The sequence below is a fragment of the Stegostoma tigrinum genome, chromosome 3 (assembly GCF_030684315.1).
Source record: "Stegostoma tigrinum isolate sSteTig4 chromosome 3, sSteTig4.hap1, whole genome shotgun sequence".
Taxonomy (NCBI): Eukaryota; Metazoa; Chordata; class Chondrichthyes; order Orectolobiformes; family Stegostomatidae; genus Stegostoma; species Stegostoma tigrinum.
In genome coordinates this window covers 127733395-127751993 of record NC_081356.1, presented here as the reverse complement: position 1 = coordinate 127751993, position 18599 = coordinate 127733395, and the positions used below count along the sequence as shown (strand labels likewise).

At 46.4% G+C, this 18599-nt stretch overlaps 1 protein-coding gene across 6 annotated transcripts in view; it reads left to right on the top strand.

Moving 5' to 3' along the window:
- Positions 1-18599, top strand: part of palld (palladin, cytoskeletal associated protein) — a 402860-nt gene that overhangs the window by 274685 nt on the left and 109576 nt on the right. The window contains exon 1 of one of the 6 annotated variants that reach the window (XM_048528006.2): positions 13334-13480. The exons of the other annotated variants lie outside the window; for them this stretch is intronic. The gene's annotated coding sequence lies outside the window, so the exon portion shown is untranslated. Of the gene's footprint in view, positions 1-13333; positions 13481-18599 lie in introns of those variants that run through there. 6 annotated transcript variants of the gene reach the window in all.

Below are 18599 nucleotides of genomic sequence, written 5' to 3'. Positions count from 1 at the left end.
CGTGCTACTTGGGAGAGTAGTATTTGAAAGATGGCACCCCCTGGAGTATGACACTTTGTTGGTAAAGTTCAAGAGGATCACTGGTAGCGAGCTTGAATCTTCTGACTCAACGCTGAGGGCGCTACCAACCCAGCTATGGCTAACAGACAATCACCTTCTCCCTAAGCAAGACCATTTTTTTGAAGAAGATTGGGGGATTCTCTATTGGGTCTTGGATGGCGTCTCTCTCTTAGCCAGTGTTAGTGAAACATATCCCTGTTGGAGAAACAGCCCCGTATCTGGTCAGTATCTCCTTGCAGTTTGCTGTACACAAATTGGCCAGCCGCCACTTTTTCTGCACTCATGGCCAAACTACAGAAATACTTCATTTGCTGTGAGCTGCTTGAGGACGGACCATATAAATCCAAGGCACATATTCTCTGGGGAGCTGATTACAACGGGATGAACCAGAGACTACAAACAAGAGGAACAAGGAGTACAGGATGTCAGCAGTTCCAGAGATTAGGGAAATTATGGAGATGGAGAGAATTGCAGAGATAGTCAGAGAGATAAAGAGGGTAGAGGGACTATAGGAAATTACAGAGATCAGAAGGATTGTAGGGACTGGAGGAAGTTATGGAGATAGTAAAGATTGTAGGGAGTAGAGGAAGTTACAAAAATAGGGAAGGGCAGAGGGACTGAAAGAGGTTACAGAGATAGGGAAGGGCAGAGGGACTGGAGGAGGTTACAGAGATAGGGAAGGGCAGAGGGATTGAAGGAGGTTACAGAGATAGGGAAGGCCAGAGGGACCGAAGGAGGTTACAGAGATAGGGAAGGGCAGAGGGATTGGACGAGGTTACAGAGATAGGGAAAAAGCCGAAAGAACTGTGGATTCTGAAAAATCTCAGACAGCATCTGTGGAGAGAAATCAGAGTTAACATTTCAGCTCCAGTGACCCTTCTTCAGAACCAGAGATAGGGAAGTGTGTTCGGGATTGCTTAGAGTACAGAGGTAGGAGGAGCTGTAGGGACTGACGGAGGTTACAGAGATAGGGAAGGCTATAGGGGGCTGGATGAGTTAGAGAGACAAGACATTTTTAGCGGTTGCAGAAGGTTACAGAGCTGGGGAGGGGAGTAGGGACTGCATGAGTTACAGAATCAGGGAGGGTCGTGGTGCTGAAAGAGGCTTGAGTTTGAAGGTGAATTATAGAGGGGAGAGGTTACAGAAATACAGAGGGTTGTAGGTTTGAAAGAGGTTGCAGAAATAAGGAGAGTTGCAGGACTTGCGGGAGGTTACATAAATAGAGAGGGGAGTAGAGACTGGAGGAGTTTAGAGAGAGATACTAAGTGTTTTCAAGGTTAGAGAATATTATAAAAATGGAGAGGGTTGAGCGAATGGATGTAACTTAGGTGTGTCTCTGAGTAGGCCACCCCTGGTGCCACAACTTCAGTGAACAGTGATCACTGTTGTAGTTGGTGAAGCCAGATATTGAAGGGGAGGGTATACAGTGATTGCTGGAGGGAGAGGGGAGTAGTGAAGTTTACAATGAGGAGTCTGGGTATCAATGATTCCCTGCTGGAGTTATGGAGTCTCAATCCCAAAACTTGTTTATTCCTGACAAGTTCCTCATCTGGAGGTTGCTAGGCTGAGCCTCCAGCCCATGGTAGTAAAACCCAAGTCAAAATGACTAGTTAGACACAATTGAGCAAAACTTGCTGAAGAATCCTGAGTTTGCTCGCAACTGCACTAATGAGCAGTGTAGGACAATCAGTCGAGCTCATAGTGTAGCTCATTTCCATTTGCTAGAAGCAGGGACTGTTTCTCTGCAAACAAAAGGAATTGGTTTTCTTGAATTCCGCAGAAGCTTGGTGAGTTCAGAGCTCTCTGTGGATTTCTCCTCAGCAACATCATAGCCAGTCAGAGTTGACTTGCCAACCAATCAGTTCCCTTTTACTGTGTGGTATAAATTGCCATGATCATTTGAAATTTGCCATTCATCCTGATGAGTGCTAGAAGAAAAGCTTCAGCTATCATAGAATCTCCATTCGGCCCATTGAGTCAACACCGACCCTCCAAAGAACATACCGCCCCCATGCCCTATCCCTGTAATCCTGTATTTCCCATGGCTAACCCGCCTAGCCTGCACATCCCTGGGCACTATGGGAAATTTAGCATGGCCAATTCACCTAACCTGCACATTGTTGGACTGTGGGAAGAAACCAGAGCATCTGGAGGAAACCCACACAGACATGGGGAGAATGAGGCGGCAGTGCGAAACACTGAGCCACTTGCTATCTCTTACATCTTACGTATCTCTTTTCTCGGCAATGTTTACATCTATGTTAGAGATAATGGGAACTGCAGATGCTGGAGAATCCAAGATACAAAGTGTGAAGCTGGATGAACACAGCAGGCCAAGCAGCATCTCAGGAGCACAAAAGCTGACGTTTCGGGCCTAGACCCTTCATCAGATGCTCTGATGAAGGGTCTAGGTCCAAAACTTCAGCTTTTGTGCTCCTGAGATGCTGCTTGGCCGGCTGTGTTCATTTAGCTTCACACTTTACATCTATGTTAATTGTGTATTTAATTGTTCTTAATCTATAAATATGTTCGAGGCTTTTTTGCTGTGTTGGAGTTTGGGAAATGTGCATTGTAGATGGAAAGCAAGAGAGAGAGAGAGGGGAGGATTTGAATAGTTTCTGTAACAGGCAGCCAGAGTAATTCACCAAGTTTATACCTGGCCTGGAGGTTTGAAAGCAGTTTTAGTTTCGGCAGCTGCTTTTTGTTGATATAGCAGAAGCTCTCCACCTTCCTCACGCCCATTCATGGACTCTTGCTAATGCCCTGTGTTGCTTTTCTTGCATTATCAACAAGCAACATAGATTCTGCAGCATGGAATCAGTTTAATTGGAAATCTCACAATTGTCCATTAACTCTGCAGACTACAACTTGTAGTTACTTACAGCATCCTCCTCCCGGTCTGCTGCAGTTGATGGAAGGAGATCATCTGGATTAATCCTGGCCCTTGGATCATGAGCACATCCAGCCTTTAAAGCAATAACTCAACATTATCTGTATTCTGAGGCCTAACAAATTACACATCAGGATCTTTCCAGCGTAATAAAAGTTTAATTCTCTTTCTGGCAGCACGAGAGGGTCTGGCAAAGAATTAGAAACCATTTCAACTGCGCTCACATTTCTGGGTTGAGTCCATAAAGTCACGCAATCATAAGACAATAGGAGCAGAAGTAGACCATTCAGCCCATCAGTACTCTGCTTTTCAGTGAGATCACGGCTGATCTGATAATCCCCAGCTCTACTTTCCTGCCTTTTCCCCATTATCCTTGATTCCCTCACTAATTTAAAAACTGCCTACTCAGCCTTGAATGTACTAAATGACCCAGCTTCAACAGCCACTCTCTGAGAGCTGGCTTGTGATGTAGAGGTTGGTCACTACCCCTGGACCAGGAGGCCTGGGTTCATGTCACACCTGCTCCAGAGATGTGTGATAACATCTCTTGGCAAATTGATTAGAAAAAAAAAGGTTAATTATTTTAAAAATAGAATTCCAGGATAAAAGAGATCTCTGCTCACATCCATCTTAAATGTGTAACCCCTTATTCTGAGATGATGCATTCTGTATCAGAGAATCCCTACAGTGTGGGAACAGGCCCTTTGGCCCAACAAGTCCACACTGACCCTCAGAGCATGCCACCCAGACCCATCCCCCTATAACCCACCTAATCTACACATCCCTGAGCACTACGTGCAATTTAGCATGGTCAATCTGCTTTAGCCTGCACATGTGGGAGGAAACCAGAGCAAATGCACACAGACACAGGGAGAATGTGCAAACTCAACACAGACAGTTACCTGAGGCTGGGATTGAACCCAGGTTCCTGGTGCTGTGAGGCTGCAGTGCTAACCTCTGAGCCATTATGCCACCCCTAGGTTCACCCAACTCGGGGAAACAACTTTTCTGTTATCTATTCTGTCAAGTCCCAAAAGAGTGTTGTATTTTTAAATAAGATCATCACTCATTCTTGAATACTCTAAAGAGAACAGGCCCAGCCTACTCAAACTCTCCTCATAAGACAGTCCCTCAATACCTGGTATCAAGCTAGTGAAAGTCTGAACTTCATAACTATATTACTTACAGCTTTGTAGCTCTCCTTATTCTTCATCTATGCATTATTTCATTCCTACTACCCATGTCTTAAATCGATGATTTCGAGTTGGAATAAAACAATTAGTCATATCCTGTCATGTTTCTGCCCAGGCAGCTCTTCCAGCCTTTTGCCTTTCAGCTCCTTGTTTGCTCCTTCTCTCTCTCTCTATCTCTCTCTCTTCCCTCCACCCCCCATTCCTTCTCACTATCTCTCTCACACAGACACACACAGACACACACCCACACACACAGACACACACAGACACACACACACACACACATACACACACACACAGTCTATTTATGATGTAGATGAGAGTCAGTTACCAAAAGTAAAGATGACATTCAGAGCACTCAGAAGGCACACTGTACAGTAACGTCCATGCCTACACCTCAGATTGGAAGGTCTGCAATTGCAGCCAGGATTGCTTAAACTAGAATCCCTAAGTCTAGCCATGACAAAGCCATTGGTGAAGGGTTTCAACAGGAGATGCAGAGAGGCAGGGCTAGAGTTGGGCAATGTGGAACTAAGCAACCTTAGTGATGGCTCCTTCATCAAATCACATCAGGGACCATTCGCTACAATGTGTCCCTTGAAACAATAGGCCAAAAGGCCTCCTTCTGAGCCATAATACTTCTGAAATTGGATGTGCTGGCCTTGTGGATTCCAGAGGAAGTTGGCCAGAATAATGCCAGGGATGAAGGGTTTGACATAAGAGTGGTTGAGGATTCTTGTTCTGTGCTGGGAGTTTAGAAGGATGATGGAGTGGATCCACTTGAAACGGACAGAATACTGAATGGCGTGGATAGAGTGAACATGGAGAAGAGTTTTCCACTCATAGCAGAGGCTAGGACTTGAAGGCACAACATCAGAAAAAAGTGATTACCCTCTGGAACTGAGATGAGGAGGGATTTCCTCAGCCAGAGAGTGGCTAATCTATGGAAATCATTGCTGCAGAGGGCTGTGGAGACCAAGTCATTGAGTGTCTTTAAGACAGAGTTAGATAGGTTCTTGATTAGTAACAGGGCCAAGCGTCATGGGGAGAAGGCAGGAGAATGAGGTTGAGAAACTAATCAGCCATGATCGAATGGTGGAGCAGAATTGATGGACTGAATAGCCTAATTCTGTTCCTATGTCTTACATTATGGAAAGTACTATTCAATAATTCCACAGCTCTGCATTTCCTTTTCCTTTTTTTGTGTTTATCAATTCCTTTTTTTGAAGTTTACTGTTTCCACCATTCCTGTAGTGTTGTATTTGAGGATACGAGTCGGAAAGGGCTAACGCTGGAGTGCTTCAAACACCACCCACTGTGATGATCTCACATAGACTTGGTAGGAGAACAACTTCAGCAGCGAGACTTGTCATTGGGGTCTTTATCTTTGTCTCTGCAGCAATGTCCATCCGTTTTAGAACTTGAACCTAATTGCTCGCATGCAATAACCTCCATCTTGTCAAAGGTACAAACCTCTTCTAGTTAAATTACTAGGTGCCACAAAGCAGATCCCTCTAGATCCCTACCCAGAAAGAGGATGGTGGAGGCAGATCTACCAGGTATCTATTGTATTGTGTGTGCTTTTGGGAGGTTAGTTAGCTCAGTTGGCTTGACAGCTGATTTACAACACAGTGTGGTGCCAACAGTATGGGTTGAATTCTCAAGCCAGCTAAGCTCACTGTGCAGGGCCGTTCTTCTCAACCTGTCCCCTCACCTGAGGTACAGTGACCCTCAGGTTAAAACACCACCAAGTGTCTCTCTAGTGAGAGAGCAGCTCTATGGTCAAGAAGGCAATGTCTCATGGTATTATTACTGCCCTGCTAATCCAGCAACCAAAATCATGTTCTGAGAGCACAGGTTCACATCCCACTATGGCAGATGGGGGAATTTGAATTCAATTTGTAAAAATCTGGAATTGAGTGTCTAATGGTGACCATGAATAAATTGTTGATTGTCGGCGAAAAACCTATTGGGCGTACTAATGTTCTTTAGGGAAGGAAACTGCCATGCTTACTCGATCCACAGATGCTGCCAGACCTGCTGAGTTTTTCCAGCAATTTCTGTTTTTGATCCTTACCTCGTCTGATGTACATGTGACTGAAGTCCGCAGTGTGGTTTACTCATAACTGCTTTCTGGGCAATGAGGGCTGAGCAATAAATGCTGCCTGGTCAGCAATGTTCTCACCGTGTACATGAACAAAACAAACTTTATTGATAAAAAAAATGAAAGAACTGCGGATGCTGTAAATCTGGAACAAAAACAAAGTTGCTGGAGAAGCTCAGCAGGTCTGGCAGCATCTGTGGAGGAAGAAACAGGGTTAACATTTTGGGTCCAGTGACCCTTCCTCAAATTCATTCGTACCAACCAAGTTCCAAACTTTATTGATGGCTGATACCACCCGATGACCAATGCGGAACATTTATCTTATGACAGTAGACAATGCCTTCCTTCTTTTATGTTAGAAAAATGTTGTGTTTTTGCTAAATTACCTTTGATCTGTGTTCTCTGATTTACTGGCCCTCCTGCCAGTAGAACAGTTTGGAAAGGAGATTTGCAAAGCAGTGGGGATGGAACTAATTGTGTAACTGTTTTAATGAGACACACCATAGAGGGCTAGCCAGAGATAGCAGGAACTAGACTCCTGTTTTGCAGCACTGCTCAATATTGACATTAAAGTTTAAGAAGATTTACAGAGTCCCTTCATTTTCGTTTATGCCAGCGCACATTGTAAATGCGGTACTTTATTCTCTTTCGAGGTTACAAATGGAACGTTTGCCACAGTCGAGACCTGATTGGCATGGAGAAAAAGGAGGAAATTTGAGGAAGCTTTGGTATTTTACATTCTTTTTTCTTTAAAGGTCTCACTGTCCAGTCAGAACAGAGAGATCAGGAGGAGACAGGGAGAGATACAATAAACAACAAGTCACAGTCTGCCATAAGGAAAGGCACTCCTTAAATGGGCAGGAGAGTTTTGCAGCGTTGGATTATGATTTTTTTTAAAAAAAACAAAGGAGGCTGAGTCAGGCTGACCTCCCAGTGCCAGACTTTGGGGGCTTGTCCAGAATGTTTGAACAAGACTGAGTGCAGCTTTAGCAGGTTACCAAATAAGGAGTTGCTGCAGAGCCTTTCAGAATAGTAGTAATTCCACTTAATCCTGTTCATTTTTAACCACAGGGCTGACTGTTCCCAGTACTGTCAGAGACTGAACACTGAGTGGCTGTTGGCAGATTAGTATTGCCCCATTAGAGGTGGGGTGGGGTGGGGAGGAAGAAACATATTGCATTCTCATCTTTAATTCAATTTTCTCCGACTTAAGGCCATAAGGTGTCAGAGCAAAAGTAGACCATTCAGCCAATCAAGTCATTCGTGATTGATCTGATAATCCTCGTTTCCATCTTCTGCCTTTTCCCCATGACCTATGATTCCCTTGTTGATTAAAAATCTGTCTCTTTCAGCCTTGAAAGTACTATTAAATATTAGTACTTTCCCAGACTCTGCAGCCCTTTGCAGTAAAGAATTCCGCAGATCCATTACCCACTGAGTGAAGAAATACCTCTTCACCTCCGTTTTAAATATACAACCCCTTATTCTGAGATGACACCTATGGTCCTACAGTCTCCCACCAAGGGAAACAACTTTTCCACATCTACCCTGCCAAATCCCCTAAGAAACTTGCATGTTTCAAGAAGTTTGCCTCATTCTTCCATACTGTATGTGTACAGACCAAGCCTACTCATCCTCTCCTCATAAGAAAGGCTCTCCATAGCTGGGATCAGCCTGGTGAACCTTCTCTGGACCGCCTCCAATTCTCCCCACAATTACATTATTAAACTGACCGAAACCAACCATTCAGCATCACTGGTCTATAACCCCCTCGGGTTGACATTCCCTCAGTCCTTTGTCAATGTATCCTTTCCCTGCTTATCAGGCTTGGTCTTTAATGGCTCGATGCCGTCTCCCTCAACGAGTGCATAAGGTTGTGAGTGTCATTGTTCCCATCACCTTCCTGTTAAAGAAATGTTCCCTCCCTACTCCAATTGCGTCAGTACAAGGTCACAGCCTCAGAATAAGGCATTGGCCAATTCAGATTGGGATGGTGGAGAAACACCTTCTCTCAGAGGTTAGTGAATCCATGCAATTCTCTATTCCTGTGGAAGCTCAGTCTGTACGAATATCCACACAAACAGAGGCCGATAAAATTCCGGGACACGAGGGGACTGTGGGAAAGGGAAATTCTAAGTACAAGTTCAGCCATGATCTTGCTGAATGACAGACCAGGCTAGAAGATGGCTCACTGGAAGCTGGCCAACTCCAACTCTTCATTCTGATGTTGCTATGGGCCTGTCACTGATTGTCCTTCATTCATGGCCCCCGGTTTCGATCTCCTGCAATGGTCAAATGTCATTCACCATAACGGGGGGACAATTAAACAAATGTGCCCTTTTAATAAAGGAAAGCAAGTAACTTGCAAAACCAGACGTCCAGCAGTCAGAAATAGAACAGGGATAGTAGGAACTGCCGATGTTGGAGTCTGAGATAACAAGGTGTAGAGCCAGGAGGCCTGCTGTGTTCATCTAGAAATAGAACAGTAAATGCTTTTGTATGTTATTATTCATACCAACGGAGCAAGCCTACACCGCTGGTGCCCACCATTTGTGAAACCAAATGATGTGGTAAACTGTTGTCATTGTGTCCAAATCGTTTTGATAGGTTCTGACTGTATACCTCCAACAGAAAATTGCTGGAGAAACTCAGCAGGTCTGGCAGCATCTGTGGAGAGAAAGCAGAGCTAATGTTTTGGATCGAGTGACCCTTCGTCAGAACTCATGGTAGCTAGGAGAGTGTTGCTGATGATAGGGTGGAGGAGAGAGGACGCACGAACAATGGGTGGAGATAGAACCCAGAGAGAGAGAGAGAGAGAGAAAAACAGTTGAGCAGACAAAGGAATTGATAAAGGTCAGCCTGGGAGAATGAATAGCTGCTAATGGGAATCATTAGTGGCTGACAATGGGTGGTTTATGGTAGCATCCATATGTGACAAGGCCTGGTGGTATGTGGGGTTACGTATGGAGGTGGGGGAAGTTGCCCAGGCTCTACAATGATTAAACTTGATATAAAGCCCTGAAGGACATCCCCAGTTCTTTGATTTTCCAGAACCTTCAACAATGTCTTGTCTGGCACTAAGCAGCTACCTAAAGAACAAGCTGCTAGGGGCATTGATTCCAGCTAATGTTAATATGACTAACCAGTACCTATGGGCATCCATACAGGTTCTACCTGTAGTTCCACTGCAATCACACCAGCACAGGAGCAGGCAGAATGGAGGTGATGGCCTCGTGATATTATTGCAGGACTGTTAATCTGGTTAACTTTCTGGGGACCTGGGTTCAAATCCGACAATGGCAGATGGTGGAATTTGAATTCAGTTAAAAAAGGTCTGGAATTAAGAGTTCAATGATGACCGTGAACCCATTGCTGATTGTCAGCGAAATCTCATCTGGGTCACTAATGTCCTTTTGGGAAGGAAACTGCCATCCTTACCTGGTCTGGTCTCTATGTGACTCCAGACCCACAGCAACCTGGTTGACTCTTAATTGCCCTCTGGGCAATTAGGGATGGACAATAAATGCTGCCTGGTCAGTGACACCCTCATTCCGTGAATGAGTAAATAGAAAGATATAGAAAGGCCTTGCATTTATGTAGTGTGAACTTCAAAACTCTCCAACAGCCAATGACATTCTTCTCAAATGACAGACATTGTTGTGATGTGGTGCTGGCAACATTGTGCACAGCAAGCTCCCACAATGTTTGGAGTGAAGGGATACATTTTGACCAAGATACCAGGAAGAATTTCCAAAGGTTTTGGCGAGTGTGACACGAAAGATACAAAGAGTGATTTCAGGGCTTCCATTCTCAGCAAATTGAGGGTAGTGTTGTCACAATGTGACGTGACCAAACTCATTACTAGGTTGTTTGGAAATTCTTGTTTAGTTCTTTAAGTGTCTACCTCAAAAGTTCAGAATATTAACACATCCACCGAACAGACCATTAGCTCCATAAGTTCTTGAATAAAAGCAAAACACTGTCTGCATTGGAAGTCTGAAACAGATGCACAGAATGTCAGAAAAACTCAGCAGGTTGGGCAGCATCTGACGAGAGAGAAACAGAGTTATGAGGAAGAGTCATATCAGATTTGAAATGTTAATTCTGATTCTCTCCCCACAGATGCTGCCAGACCTGCTGAGTTTCTCCAGCATTATCTGTATTGGCACCATGATTTTAACTGCGTCTACCCTTGTTCAAACCAATGCCCAGTGCCCATGTGCACACTGACCTCCACTACCTTCTGTCCAGCAACACCACAGTCTTAAAATTCTCAATTTCTTTTTCTTTCCAATCCCCCAGGAGCATCCCCTTTCCCTTACTCCGGAACCAACTCCAGCCCTACATCCCTCATTTCTCAGTGAGTGATGGCTGTGTACTCAGCTGATGTCTGGATCATAAGTTTCTGAGTTCTCTCTGGTCTCCTCCAGCACGCAGCCCCCCCCTCCCCCAAACCCCTTAAGACGCACTTTAAGATCTTCTTCTGTGACAAAAGTTGTGATAACCTAAGTGACTTAGAATCGTAGAATCCCTACATTGCGGAAGTGGATCATTCAGCCCATCGAGCCCACACTGACCCTCCGAAGAGACCCACTCTCAGGAGCCATTTGGAAATTCTCCCTGGTATCCTGGTCAGTATGTACTTGGTGTGCCACTTACTTTAATATCACTCTAATTTTACAACCTTCAAAGTGCTGTTTCAACGAAAGCTGCTGTTGATTTTGGCAATTCGTTGGTATCTTTGTAGACCAGTACATTGAGGAGTTTTTCTCCTATGTTTGTGTACTGTAATCGAGGCAATTTTATTGCACTGAATCATGTCTATGACATTCTTGTTGGTAAATACATACAAAACAAATATGAACATGAGGCCAAGATAATAAAATGTGAGGCTGGATGAACACAGCAGGCCAAGCAGCATCTCAGGAGCACAAAAGCTGACGTTTCGGGCCTAGACCCTTCATCAGAGAGGGGGATGGGGGGAGGGAACTGGAATAAATAGGGAGAGAGGGGGAGGCGGACCGAAGATGGAGAGCAAAGAAGATAGGTGGAGAGGGTGTAGGTGGGGAGGTAGGGAGGGGATAGGTCAGTCCAGGGAAGACGGACAGGTCAAGGAGGTGGGATGAGGTTAGTAGGTAGCTGGGGGTGCAGCTGGGGGTGGGAGGAAGGGATGGGTGAGAGGAAGAACCGGTTAGGGAGGCAGAGACAGGTTGGACTGGTTTTGGGATGCAGTGGGTGGGGGGGAAGAGCTGGGCTGGTTGTGTGGTGCAGTGGGGGGAGGGGATGAACTGGGCTGGTTTAGGGATGCAGTGGGGGAAGGGGAGATTTTGAAACTGGTGAAGTCCACATTGATACCATATGGCTGCAGGGTTCCCAGGCGGAATATGAGTTGCTGTTCCTGCAACCTTCGGGTGGCATCATTGTGGCAGTGCAGGAGGCCCATGATGGACATGTCATCAAGAGAATGGGAGGGGGAGTGGAAATGGTTTGCGACTGGGAGGTGCAGTTGTTTGTTGCGAACTGAGCGGAGGTGTTCTGCAAAGCGGTCCCCAAGCCTCCGCTTGGTTTCCCCAATGTAGAGAAAGCCGCACCGGGTACAGTGGATGCAGTATACCACATTGGCAGATGTGCAGGTGAACCTCTGCTTAATGTGGAATGTCATCTTGGGGCCTGGGATGGGGGTGAGGGAGGAGGTGTGGGGACAAGTGTAGCATTTCCTGCGGTTGCAGGGGAAGGTGCCGGGTGTGGTGGGGTTGGAGGGCAGTGTGGAGCGAACAAGGGAGTCACGGAGAGAGTGGTCTCTCCGGAAAGCAGACAGGGGTGGGGATGGAAAAATGTCTTGGGTGGTGGGGTCGGATTGTAAATGGCGGAAGTGTCGGAGGATAATGCGTTGTATCCGGAGGTTGGTAGGGTGGTGTGTGAGAACGAGGGGGATCCTCTTGGGGCGGTTGTGGCGGGGGCGGGGTGTGAGGGATGTGTCGCGGGAAATGCGGGAGACGCGGTCAAGGGCGTTCTCAATCACCGTGGGGGGGAAGTTGCGGTCCTTAAAGAACTTGGACATCTGGGATGTGCGGGAGTGGAATGTCTTATCGTCCCTAAACCAGCCCAGTTCATCCCCTCCCCCCACTGCACCACACAACCAGCCCAGCTCTTCCCCCCCACCCACTGCATCCCAAAACCAGTCCAACCTGTCTCTGCCTCCCTAACCGGTTCTTCCTCTCACCCATCCCTTCCTCCCACCCCCAGCCGCACCCCCAGCTACCTACTAACCTCATCCCACCTCCTTGACCTGTCCGTCTTCCCTGGACTGACCTATCCCCTCCCTACCTCCCCACCTACACCCTCTCCACCTATCTTCTTTGCTCTCCATCTTCGGTCCGCCTCCCCCTCTCTCCCTATTTATTCCAGTTCCCTCCCCCCATCCCCCTCTCTGATGAAGGGTCTAGGCCCGAAACGTCAGCTTTTGTGCTCCTGAGATGCTGCTTGGCCTGCTGTGTTCATCCAGCCTCACATTTTATTATCTTGGAATCTCCAGCATCTGCAGTTCCCATTATCTATGAACATGAGGCCATTGTGCAAAGTTATCAAAAATTCACTTTCATTCCTGAATGGTGTTATCACATCAATGGATTTGAAATCATGGGGTGAAAGTAAGAGTTGCAAGAATGTTTTTTTTAAATTGTCTAGCCTATTACTCTGGCATTGAAGTCATGGTCAGGGTTGGAAAGGAAAGGGATGCAGGAGGTTTTATTTTCAAATTTTGCCTATTTGTCCAATCTGTCAGAGATGTTATTATACACCTCTGGAGCGGGTGGAGATGTGGTCCTGGGTCACTCATTCCAGGGGTAAGGACACTACCTCTGTACCACAGGAGAGCCCGAGGGTGCAGGAGCTAGGTGGTACAGTCAACCAGCCAGTTATTGTACGGTTACAGGCAGAATGTCCCTTTATTGTGTGTAACTACGTACGGCAAGGGAGCAGGACTCTGTGCAGAGCTGGGAAACTTTTATTTTGAAGTGATTTACCAGGCTCAGGCAGCAGAGTCACTGAGTCATGAAGCGGAATTCTGTCATTCTCAGGCTGGTCTGTATATATTGTTAGATACCTGCTGGACTTGCTGCATTTTGCTTAAATATCCCATCGCTGCTGTAGCCCTCTTTCCTAAGCCATCCTTTGTGTGTGTCTGTGAAGGACAGCTGCGAGCCACATTTGGGAGTTTAAAAGTCAGAGGTGGTAAGGAGCTTCATCCTTTCTTTTGAAGCCTTTTTTTTGTTGCTTTTCTTTGGCAGCTGTATCCTGGAATGCTCCGCAGGTTTTCATGCTCAGGGGACGAGTGTAATGCTAGTGGGGTTTTACCAAATGGTCATCCCCCAGCGTTAGTTTCTGCAGTGATTGTGAAGCTGAGCTGAAGTTATCTGGTGGCCATGAGCTGTCAGCGAAGGGATGCTGAGGCAAAGTGGAATAGCAACTTCTCTGGAGGTGTCAAAGTGGAGAGAAGTTTGCGGAGGGTGGCGATCTGATTATTAGGAAACAATTGGATTCTCGAAATGGGTTCTGCGGGTATTGGTTAGTGTGGTGTAATAGACAAGGTGACAAGGATGATACTTCAACATATTGCGATGCGAGCCTTCCTTCTTGGAGGTCTGCTCACCCCACTAATTCTACTGTCAAGCTCAAGCGTTCTCGGAAGACTTGTGGTGCTGTAGATGAGGGTGCTGATGAAAGGGGCTTATTTGTGTATCAATATGTACAATGTTTGCATGCACGGCCCTCTTAATGTTCAGCTTTGGGTTGCCGCGAGTCATGATTGTTTACGCTCTCAAGCAGGATACTTAGGATTGTTCTGGAGTCTCCAGGAATTTAAGAATTAATCTGTGGCGTTAGAATTATTAAGCTAAAAAGACTTACTTTTCAAACCCACTGTGCATCTCAAAGCAATTTGCATTCAATTATCATTATGGCATATAAGTCAACTCAGCATGTAAGGCAACCATATTTTTTTCTGGCCCCAATAGTCATGTTTTGGTCTATAAATTGCCCCCTTTCTCACCCCACAAAGACACATTTTACTTTGCAGTACTTTATAATGGGCACATGAACAAAGGAGGTTAGACAGATTGTGCCATCAAGATGTGTGAATATATGACATGCCCGCTCTGTGTGTTGGATGATATTTCGAAATATGACATGCCTGTACTCATGCTGACAGTTCACGCTTATATTCAACATATACACTGACCCTGATTTTCTAAGGAATTGTTTGTGGCTTCAGTGAGTGAGTTATAAGTCAGCATCAAGAGTAAGTCATTTTTGAATTGGGGGTACCGCTGTATTGTTGGAAGGCTGGCAATTACACAGCACGCTCCTGTGCAAAGAAATCTTCCCATTTTCTTTCAAGACTTTTCCATTTGTGAAAAGCAACATTCCCAATTATTGAGATAACAAGGTGCAGAGCTGGAGGAACACAGCAGGCCAAGCAGCATCAGAGGAGCAGGAAAACTGACGTTTCCCGTCTGGACCCTTCTTCAGAAATGGAGGAGGGGAAGGGGGCTCAGGGATAAATAGAGAGGGGTGGGAGGCGATGATGGCAGGTAGATAAAGGAGCAGATAGGTGGAGCGAAGACGGACAGAACAAGGAGGCGGGCTGGAGCCAGTAAAGGTGAGTGTAGGTAGGAAGTTGAGATGACGATTGGTCAATTGAGGGAAGATGGACAGGTTAAAGAGGTGGGGATGAGGCTGGTAGGTAGGAGGTGGGGTGGGGGTTAGTCAGTGAGGTGGGAGGGGTGAGAGAAAAGATGAACAGGTCAAGGAGGTGGGGACGAACTGGTCTGGTTTTGGGATACGGTGGGGGAAGGGGAAGAGCTGGGCTGGTTGTGTGGTGCAGTGGGGGGAGGGGACGAACTGGGCTGGTTTAGGGATGCAGTAGGGGAAGGGGAGATTTTGAAGCCTGTGAAGTCCACATTGAGACCATTGGGCTGCAGGGCTCCCAAGCGAAATATGAGTTGCTGTTCCTGCAACCTTCAGGTGGCATCATTGTGGCACCGGAGGACGCCCAGGATGGGCATGTCCTCTAAGGAGTGGGAAGCAGGAGTTGATGTGGCTCACAACTGGGAGGTGCAGTCGTTTGTTCCACAAAGCGGTCTCCAAGTCTCTGCTTGGTTTCCCTGACATAGAGGACACCTCATTCCGAGACCTCATTCCCAATTATATTTGCCTTCTTCTGCGTGGATCTCGGTGTGTGGCAGCAACTTTAGGATTGGGTCAACAGTGCTGTGACTGGCATCAGTTTGTGAATGGCCTTGCGTGGATCCTCATATATCTGGTCACGCAGCTCAGAAGGACACTGCTGGTAAGAGGAGGTGCCGTGATATAGTGGTAACGTATTTGCCTCTGAGCCAGTAGCTCCAGCTCCAAGCCTGGTGGCACTTGATGGCCACAGAAGATGAATTTGTAACATGACCAGACATGTTGAGTACCATCTTTTTAACCCATCCCACACGCAGCAGTGTGATGGAGAGGAACTTAAAGCGCCAATCATCACACACAGATAAAAGCCCAATGGCGCGGCGGCCCAGATTCCAGGAACGGGGTTGTGGTAATTTGACTCCCTTCAATAGGCAGCCAGCATGGATCAGACCGGAGCTGACAGCACAGGGTTCGACCCCCCTTCCTGCCCGCCCAGGTGGGCTCGGTAGCAGCACCCTTGCCCCCACCATAGTGGGGTGGAATCATGGGGCTGCGGTTCGACTCACCTTCGGGATGCAGAGGGAGGAAAGTTCCAGTGATATTGGCCAATGCCAGAAACATGTCCAGCCTGAGTTAGCAATCCAACCCCCAAGTTGGGTGGGATGATATGTCCAGTGATTCAAAGCCGAGAGATTCACTCAGCCAGCTTTGTGACATGCAAGCCCCCGCGCTGACCACACAGAATTGGAACACCATTTGGCTCAACCCATCTGGGACAGAATTAGAAATTTTCAATTACCGCGAGTAGAACAAAAGTTAATGTTTCAGGCCATTCTGAAGAAAGCCAGGGAACGTTCACTCTCCCCACAGATGCTGCCTAGCCTACTGAGTGTTTCCAGCACTTCCAGATTTCATTTGAGGTTTCTTTAATCCCTGCAGTGCTTTGATCTTGTAATACTGGACTCTACCACTGTCCAGGTGCTCCACACGAGCCTCCCTCCCATGCACTTCTTCATCGAAATTTGTTGGATAGATGAAGGCAAAGTACTTCTATTGCAACTTCAGATCTCTGTAAGAAAGAAGGCAGTCCAACAGCGTAAACTACGTACAGTATTGCTTTCCACAGAAAAGGCACGTCACCAAACAGGTTGGAAGCAGCTGCAAGTTGGGACTGATTACGTACGTGCGGGAGACAAAGTTACTGGCCCACGTACGAAGGCCAAAACTCTACAGTAGTCCTTTGTATCTTGGGACAATCCTCTTTTTGTGGCATGTTCTGTCATTCGTTTTTGTGCATGTGTTTTATTTTTCAAAGCCCCTTTTGCCTGAATGAAGTGCTCTGCTAGACATCGTCATTCGGTCCTGAGAAAGGCATTGAGCTCCAGGACCTTTTCTACTGAGGCTATGGAATTGTAGTGCAGTGAATATTGGCAACTGTACAAGATAAGCAAGTCTCTTTCCCAGACCACGCTGGTGTTGTCATGGCAGCCAACACGTTAGAGATTCCTTCTCCCAGAATGGGAGGTGTGTGTGTGTGTGTCTGTGTGTGTGTGTATGTGTGTGTGTGTGTGTGAGAGAGAGTGTCTGTGTGTGTGTGTGTGTGTGTGTGTGTGTGTGTCTGTGTGTGTGTGTGTGTGTGTGTGTGTGTGTGTGTGTGTGTGTATAGAACAGAAATTAGAATAGAATAGAAATTTATTGTCATGTGTCCTTTTACATGAATAGTAGTTTAAAGTTGTGTAAGTCACCCTACCACGATGCCTGTATTAATGACAGAAGTCATACAAAATAATGCAAGAAGTAAAATTAAGACACAGCTCATCACAGTTCAGTGAAAGGCTCCTGGGCTTGGGGAAGGCAGATAAAGGAATGATGGAATACACTGAAGGTGCAGCTGAGACAGCCATTTCAGGACCAGAACATGGTGCTGGAAACCTTAGCTGAAGAAGGCTGTCACACCAGGCCGACATTGCCATGTCAGCACAAGACAGCCGCCTTGTCATTGGGCCAGGAGAAGCCCCCTGTTCCCCGTTTGATGCTCTTCCGGCCGAACCACCAGTCCGTCCCTTTCGCCGATGCTTCCGCTCCTTCAGGCGCGTGGGCCTAGCTGCGGACTGGACTCTCGGCCCAGCCTGCAAGTCCCGGCCAGGGGACTCAGCTCAGGACCTGCTCCTCACTCGACTGGAGACCTCTCATAACTGGTGGATGTTACGACTATACTCATTGGACAGTTGTATGTTTGATTCAGCACAAACTCAGTCACAGGGAGGTGATGGCCTAGTGGCATTATTGCTGGACTGTTAATCCAGAGACCCAGATAATGCCCTGGGGACCCAGGTTTGAATCCCACCGCGGCAGATGGTGGAATTTCAATTCAATAAAATATCTGGAATTAAGAATCTAATGATGACCGTGAATCCATTGTTGATTGTTGAGGAAAAACACATCTCGTTCACTAATGTCCTTTAGGAGAGAAAACTGCCATCCATGCGTGGTCTGGCCTACATGTGATTCCAGACCCACAGCAAGGTGGTTGACTCATAACTGCCCTCTGGGCAATTAGGGATGGGCAATGAATGCTGCCTAACCAGCGATGCCCTCATTCTGTGAATGAATAAAGAAAAAAAAACAGAAGCAATGCGGTGGTCAATGTGAACTGCAGTTAGCAATTGATCAAATATTTGAGGTGTGCATTTAAATTTGTGCCTGTTATTTTAAGGACATCTGAACTCTCTGGAATGTCTTCTGTCTCTGACAGAGGCTATTATTTTACGATTACATTGCTTGATGTTCAGCATTTCCCTTTTGGTCTTCTTTCTACGGAGCTGGCAGTGCTATCACAGAACACTGGTCCCTGTTGGTCCTCAGACACTCAGCCATGAATGAATTCTGCATTAAAATATGCACAACTGAGTATGCTTAAATGCCAGTGAATATCTTTTAATGCCGGTGTGGTTGGGAATATGAGTAGATTGGAACAGTGAGTTTTTACAAAGGACTCCTGACCAACACTGCACCCCCAACCCAATACACATTCCCTAGCCGAACACACATTCCCCACCCCCAACCTAATGCCCAAAAGATGAGCTTTAATGCCTCCAAAATCGACACAGCATGAAATAATTTTTCACCCACGCACAAATACAAACGGAAAAGGAAAGTCTTGCAT